Source organism: Colobus angolensis, unplaced genomic scaffold, assembly GCF_000951035.1.
Source record: "Colobus angolensis palliatus isolate OR3802 unplaced genomic scaffold, Cang.pa_1.0 Scaffold4, whole genome shotgun sequence".
NCBI classification, from domain to species: domain Eukaryota; kingdom Metazoa; phylum Chordata; class Mammalia; order Primates; family Cercopithecidae; genus Colobus; species Colobus angolensis.
The window spans coordinates 2,313,796-2,321,396 of NW_012117376.1; positions in this window are offsets into that span (position 1 = coordinate 2,313,796).

Sequence of the window (7,601 nt, forward strand, 5' to 3'; positions counted from 1 at the left end):
TTGAGAAAGGCTGTCTTAGATAAATGCCAGTCTTAGTGTACCAGAGTATGCCATGGAATCAGGCCAGGATGAGCTCAGGTACCTAGAGATTGGTTCCAAACATTTCTTTTAGGAGATGTATCTAACAAAGTGTACCCCTTCCTTTTCAGGAAGAATATGAAGATTCAAGTGGGAATGTTGTGAATAAGAAGACCTACGAGGATCTGAAAAGACAAGGACTGCTCTAGTATTCAGGGATGTAGCTCAGCTTTTGGGCTAGCCCAGGCTTCCCTGAGATCTGCTTTTTGTATTTCTCCCAACCAAATCCTCTTGCTATGTAGTCTCATGGTCTAGCATGCATCTTGTAGAAACAAGACATGCTGGCAGATTGCAGGGTTGAGATGTGTTTTATCTGTTTTATATTTTAAAAGATTCTGCCAGAAAATAAAACCATACCTTGTTCTAAAGCCCAGGGTTATGGACCAACTCAGTGCTTCAGGTCTTAAGGCCTCCATACCTTAGGTGGAGGTGAGATTTAATGGGCACCTGTTTTGCTACAAATCTGACCTGACCTCTTACCCTACCTTCCTTTGTTGCTGCTTCCCTGAATGAGTATTACTCCAGGATGAGGTCTGCCATCAGCTTAGCCATTGATGCAAATACTAGGGAAAGACTAGGAGGATGAGCCAGGGCTGCTACTAAGGACTAAGTGTGGCACCAAGATTTGCCTTTTGTATTTGCATAAAGAAAGGAGTTGGAGCTGGGTGCAGTGGCTTGTGCCTGTAGTCCCAGCTACTTGGGAGGCTGAGGCAGGAAGGTTGCTTAAGACCAGCCTAGGTAACATAGTGAGATCCTGTCTCATTTAAAAAAAAAAAAAAAAAATTTGGCATGGTGGCACGCACTGTAGTCCCAGCTACTCAGGATGCTGAGGCTAGAAGATCCTTTGAACCTAGGAGTTTGAGACCAGTCTGGGCAATATAGTGAGGCTCCATCTCAAAAAAAAAAAAAAAAAAAAAGAGTTGGGCTGTATTAGAATGGGCCTGCAGCCCAACATACAAGGAAACTAGGACTGACAGAGATTTGACCAGCTTGCTAGGTCAGAATGAGAGACTTTGGTGGGTCTGTCTACCTGTTTCTTCTAAAAGATCCCTATTTGACTGTAAAAGTAGCTAATACTCACATGTTCTCCAAGTCCAGATAGCCATGGTAGAGTTGGGTAGTTAAGCAGCTGCTCCAGGATCCAAATGTGGTGTCTGAAATGGAAAGAACTAAGGCAACCAGGAAGGAACTGATCTGTCTTATAAGCACAGTCATCCAAAAGTCAGGCCTGCTGCAGGACAGGATCCCCCAGAGACCCCATTTGCCTCTCAACACTCAGATCTTCACCTGTTTTTAATAAATCTACTTTTTAAAAAAATGTTAATCTTTTTCTTTATATTATACATTTATATCTTATTTTTCTAAAAACCTGCCAAGGACCAGTGCCGCACTCACCCCATGTAGAGGCAGGCTGGCTAATATATCTACTTTTAAAAATCCCAACTCAGGCCAGGCGCAGTACCTGGAACTAGCCTTCTGCCTTACACCAATCTTTATGCCCTGGTTATTTCCATGGCAGTAAAGTTTCACCACCCCCACCCCAGTGGCACTGCAATCTAGGTTGGTATTTTCCTTCCTGGTTCAACCCATCCCTGTGCAACTCATTCCCTTGCGCCTTCACTCCATTTAAGACTCCAGGCTGGGTGTGGTGGCTCATGCCTGTAATCCCAGCACTTTGGGAGGCCGAGGCAGGCAGATCACCTGAGGTCAGGAGTTCAAGACCAGCGTGACCAACATAGAGAAACCCCATCTCTACTAAAAATACAGAATTAGCTAGGCATGGTGGTGCATGCCTGTAATCCCAGCTACTAGGGAGGCTGAGGCAGGAGAATCACTTGAACCTGGGAGGCAGAGGTTGCGGTGAGTCGAGATCACGCCATTGCATTCCGGCCTGGGCAACAAGAGTGAAACTCCGTCTCAAAAAAAATAAGACTCCAGTTGGACAGCGTCTCCAGGGCCTGAGCTGAAGCAGAGTGAATAATTAAACCTAATTGAGCCAATTAGAAACACTGATTAGTGGAAACTGGCCCAAGGTGCAAGGAGACATTGCCATTTGAGAAGAGAGTTAAAGCTTTGGAATGGAAAATGTGGGGAGAAGATGGCCCTTCAGACCACTCATCAGAACAGTGACTGCATTGGGCTACCAAGGAATGCACCTGCTGCTTTCCAGTTGTTGGAGTCCTCAAAGCCCTGTTGAGGCTACCTGGGACTCCAGGATTAATGGGCTCTCCCTCTACAGTGTGGAGAGGAAGTGGGACCAGGTCCTACAGAGTCCTGCCACCCCCTTGCCCAGCAACTGCAGTCAGCGTGTGAACTCTGTGCCAAAACAGCCTTGGAGAGAAATGGGCTTGCCTGTCACAGCAAAGGCTTGTTCATTTGTTACCTTCATTCAGGGCTTTTTTTAGTGCCTTCCATGTGCCAGGCAGAGCTAGATCAAACCTTGAAAATTAAAGTGGAGGTGAGACAGTGGAGGCAGAAGCCAGAGGTGAGGAAGCTCAGCAGCAGCCTGTGGGCACGCAGGAAGAGCCATATGGCCAGCTCCATCCAGCTGGAAGCGGCACAGCTCTTTTCTCCAGCTCCATCCAGCTGGAAGCGGCACAGCTCTTTTCTGAGGTGCGGGCAAACCACATCAGAATTGGTTCTCAGAGGTGATTCCTTCAAGTTTAGACTCCATAGGGTCAGCCAAAGGAAGAAGAGAATTTCAATTGACCACCTGCCTCAGTCTCCCAAAGTGCTGGGATTTCAGGCATGAGCCACTGTGCCCAGCCAAGAATCTTTCTTAGACATGGAGTCGGAACCTTTGCCAATGCACTTATTGCTGAGAACAGTTAATTCAATTAGCTCTTCACGGAGGAAAGCTGCAGGGAGCATTTAGGGAGTTGTTCCTGGGATTGACCCTCAGATTGGTGCTGCTAAACCCAGAGGCTGCGCCTGGGATGAGCCCTCCCAGGAGAAGTCTTTACTCCCTACTTCTCAGATGAAAGTGAATAAATCTGTCTCTGCCCTCAACCAGGTATCCCTTTCTTCTCCATTTTCTGTCAGTTTCCCTCCCTGCTGGAAGGCTCTGTGAAGGGAGCACCCTAAAGGTAATCAATGTGTTGGGGAAGTGAAGTTCTGAGATATTTCTCTCTCTCTGTATTAAAAAAACAAATCCTTGGGATGATAGCAACCTTTCCCCTCATCCTTCAGGTCCTACTGTCAGCCTCAACTCAGAGTTCTCAGGGTGGGAATGAGCCTGTGACCCTCTCCACCCTCATCCAGAAGAGTCCTCCCATTACAGGTCCACTCTGGGAAGACACTGGTCTCCTCTCCCTCTGATCTCTTCTGAGAGCCCTCTCCACCTGCCAGGTTTCCGATCCAGACAAATAAGGCACCTCCCAGTGGGATGTTGGGAAGGAGGTCTTTTGATCTGGTCAAGCTGTCAACTGGCTTTATTTTCTCCCTCCAACTACAGTCTGGGCAGCAGCTGTGCTTTCTTCTTTTCTGTGGTCTCTGTGTATCCCCAGTGGCAGCAACATGAGAGGCAACTCCCAGAGCTGACAAATGATTGGAGGGGAATAGGAAGGGCAGCTTCCAGTTTCCAGGGGCAGCAGGTGTAGCCTCCCTGCCTTGTGCATGCACACTTACAGCCCTCTGCACCTTCAAGTATGCAGGTAGGTCTACAGCTGGGATAGGGTGGAGCACAGAGAATATTGACAATATGCTCTAGCCATGGAAGGGCACACAGACTAAAGCAGATGGACAAGAAGCCTGGATTAATACAGCCTAGGAGGTACCCATCTATCTTTGCCCAGACTTCTGATTCTGCTCAGTATCTGTCTACCTGCCCCATAATATTCCTGAGCTGTCCCTCCAGCCTCATCTGTGCAAAGTAAGGAGAAGGAAAGAGGTGAGAAGACAAAGGGTGACAGAGTGAGACTGTCTTACTCTGTCTCCCAGGCTGGAGTGCAGTGGCGCAATCTTGGCTCACTGCAGCCTCCGCCTCTCGGGTTCAAGCAATTCTGCCTCAGCCTCCCGAGTAGCTGGGACTACAGGCGTGCGCTGCCACACCTGGCTAATTTTTTCATGTTTTTGGTAGAGATGGGGTTCCACCATATTGGCCAGGCTGGCCTTGAACTCCTGACCTCATGATCCACCTGCCTTGGCCTCTCAAAGTGCTGAGATTACAGGTGTGAGCCACCATGCCGGGCCCTAAAAACTTTTTTTTTTCCAACAAGGTCTCACTGTTACCCAGGCTAGAGTGCCGTGGCATGATCATAGCTCACTGCAGCCTCCCAACTCTCAGGCTCAAGTGACCTCCCCACCTCAGCATCCCAAGTAACTAGGACTACAGGTGCACACCTCCATGCCCAGCTAACTTTTGGTAGTGAAGGGGGTCTCACTATCTTGCCCAGGCTGGTCTTGAAATTCTGGCCTGAAGAAGTTCTCCTGCCTCAGCCTCCTGAGTCACTGGGATTATAGGTGTCAGTCACCATGCCCAGCAAGAGAACTGTTTCTTGAGTGTAGTGTTTGTTGGTCTGGGGGACAGATGGGCAACAGAGAGGCTGACACCATCAGAAGGGCCTAACCCAGGAGTCTTTGCTGCACACTCTCCTGTGTATCGCATCACCCTGGCTGCAGTCACTTGAGAGACAAGTCTTGAGTGCTGATGGAGGATTACATCCATGAGGGCAGGGAAATGGATGTCCCATTAGCATTGGGAATGGTAGGGTCTGGGTTGTGCTCAGCTTCCAGTGCTGGGCAAGAAGATGGGAATAATGCCCCACTCTCATCTCTAGCAGTTTCCTACCTTGTATGGAAAAACCTAAACCCAGGCTTAGCAGACCCTTCTAGGTCTGATCCCTTAGTGTTGCAGGGGGCAGAGTCTGAGATCTAAGAACCCAGAGTCTCAGAGCTACCTCCCATATTTGGCTCAGCACTCATTTAGAGACAGGCTGGGGTCTGAATCCTGAAGAACACTTGGACAAAGTGAGCCCAGACTTTTGACTCTCTGTGGCCCAGGGTTTCCCTGCCCTGGGTTCTGAGGAAGCCCATGACCCCCACATTCCCACCCCCGGGCACCTTCTGACGTTGGCAGCAAATGAGGCCAGATCAGAGGCACTGGATATCTATTTCCTGCCACTGCACCTCCTCCGGTTCTGCCTCCCCTCAGGCTGGGATGCTGCCGTTGACATGCCAGTGACAACATGTAGTCTCGGGGAGGCTGTTACTAGAATGCAGGCCCCTTTGTGCCTGCCTCAGTGTCACTCTGACAGTATGACTTGCAAGAAGTGAAAGCTGAGCCCCTGAGACCTCTTATTCCCTAAAGGTTGACCCACCCCCACCCCAGTTCCCCAGCCTCAGTTTATTCATCTGCATAGTACAAGAATGGAAATTTTGCTTGTAGATTTCCTCAGCTGCCCAGAACTGGTCCTTCCCTCTCTCTAGCTCCTGCAGCACCTCAGTTGAAGACATATGTGGCCAATGGTAGCCACAGATCTGATTTGCTCAGAGGTAGCTGTCCTCCCAGGGACGCTGGCCTTTCCTGGACCATGACTACCGCTGGACCCTGGGACTGCCCCTACTTTTCCCTAAGTTCATGACCTCTTCCACTTAACTGCTGCATGACCTTTCTTTGACCTATGACCTTTGAGCTGGTTATAGCCTTGAACTCCTGACCACATGATCCACCTGCCTCGGCCTCTGCAGTGGCTCCCTCTCTCCTTTTCCTCCTATCAGTCCTCCCGCTGGCCTTACTGGTAGCCCAGAATCTGGCAAGCAGTCAGCTGACCCCTGCTCCTGTCCAGGTAAGCAGCATACGAGGGAGGGGACAGCCTTCCTAATGCCTTCAGCCCTGAGTGTGTGACCACACTGGTCAAACCTGTCCAGAGATATGCCACAACTTCCACTGCCTCAGAGACATGTGCTACCAGGCGGAAAAGTTCTCCAACTAGACCACAGAGTGTGAGCCTGGGCAGCACCACAGTAAGGTGTGGGGCTGGGGCTGTGATGGACCCAAGACAGGGCACTTCTCAGAGGTGAAGGGGAGTGGAGGGAGGCCATTGGAAGGGAGACTGACATTCAGGTACAGTAAGGTGCAGGAACAGATCCTGAAGCGGGAGGGAGAGGAGTCAGTATCTGGGATGCTGGGAACGTGGAGCTATGGCCCAGGCCTGGCTGTGCCCCCAACCTCCTGGACATGCCGGCAGTCTCTCTACCCAGCTGATTCAAATCAACACTTCCCACTACATGGCCTGGTGCAGCTTCAGCTGTGAAGGGGGAAATGAAACTGGTCTTAGCCCTTGCCTTCTGTCCAACAGCTCAGTCCCCAGCCCAGACCCCTGCAGACTGCAGTGCTGCAGTGGAGGGCCACTCTGTCTCATGCTCAAAGAGTCCGCCTGGGGTGAGACAGCCCCACCCTTAATACTCAGCCCTGCCCCGCCAACCTGCAGCTCCGAGCCCCATTCCTCAGAGCCCCCACCTCTGACTCCCATTCCTACTCATCCACAAGCTCAGAGCCCTTCTGCCCACTAACCCTCAACTCTGAACCCAGCCCTTTGAGAGGCCCTCAAATCTCAGCTCAATTTTCACCAGCCCCCCAACCTTTATGAATATGCTAACCTCTAAGCCTTGTCTGACCCCTAACTTTAATGTCTTCCTAGGCCAGGCACAGTGACTCACACCTGTAATCCCAGCACTTTGGGAGGCTAAGGCGGGCGGATCACGAGGTCAGGAGATTGAGACCACCCTGGCTAACATGGTGAAATCCCATCTCTACTAAAAATACAAAAAATTAGCTGGGCGTGGTGGTGGCAGGCGCTTGTGGTCCCAGCTACAAGCTGAAGCAGGAGAATGGCATGAACCCGGGAGGCGGAGCTTGCATTGAGCTGAGATCTCACCACTGCACTCCAGCCTGGGCGATAGAGCGAGACTCTGTCTCAACAACAACAACAACAACAACAACAAAAAGTCTTCCTTCCTCATTAGCTCCCCAAGTCTGAGCTTTCTGCCTTTGGTGCCCCACCCCCTCTCAGATTCCCCACTTCTAACATCCCCACCATTCCCCAGTCCAGCCCATCCAGCACTCGCCTCCCCAACAAGCTCCAAAGAGGCCTGGGGCAAGCACCTGTGCTCATCCAGGCAGCAGTGGGGGAGATGTCAGGTTGTGAGCTGCTCACACACATCATGCTCTCCCTGGGGGCAAGGCAGGGGGTCAGGGCTTTGCAGAGGTGTCACAGCACTTCCCCAGGCAGTCCTGCTCTGCTCCTAGGCCTAGCCCACCTGACGATCCCAAAGGACAAGCTACATTCCACTCTACCCCTGGTGACCACCACCTTGCCAGCCCTCCGGGGAAATGTGAGTGTCTCATTCTCACCTGCCTGCTCTGGGAAGTGGAGGCAGAAACAGACAGTGTGTCGTGGATGGGGCCAGTGACACGGGCATGATACGGCTCCAGCCTGGCCTCTGTCCAGCATTTACCACCTGTTCAGTCTGCACGGAGCTCCCAAACCTCCTCCTGCTTTCTCTTCCAGGAGAAAATCTGT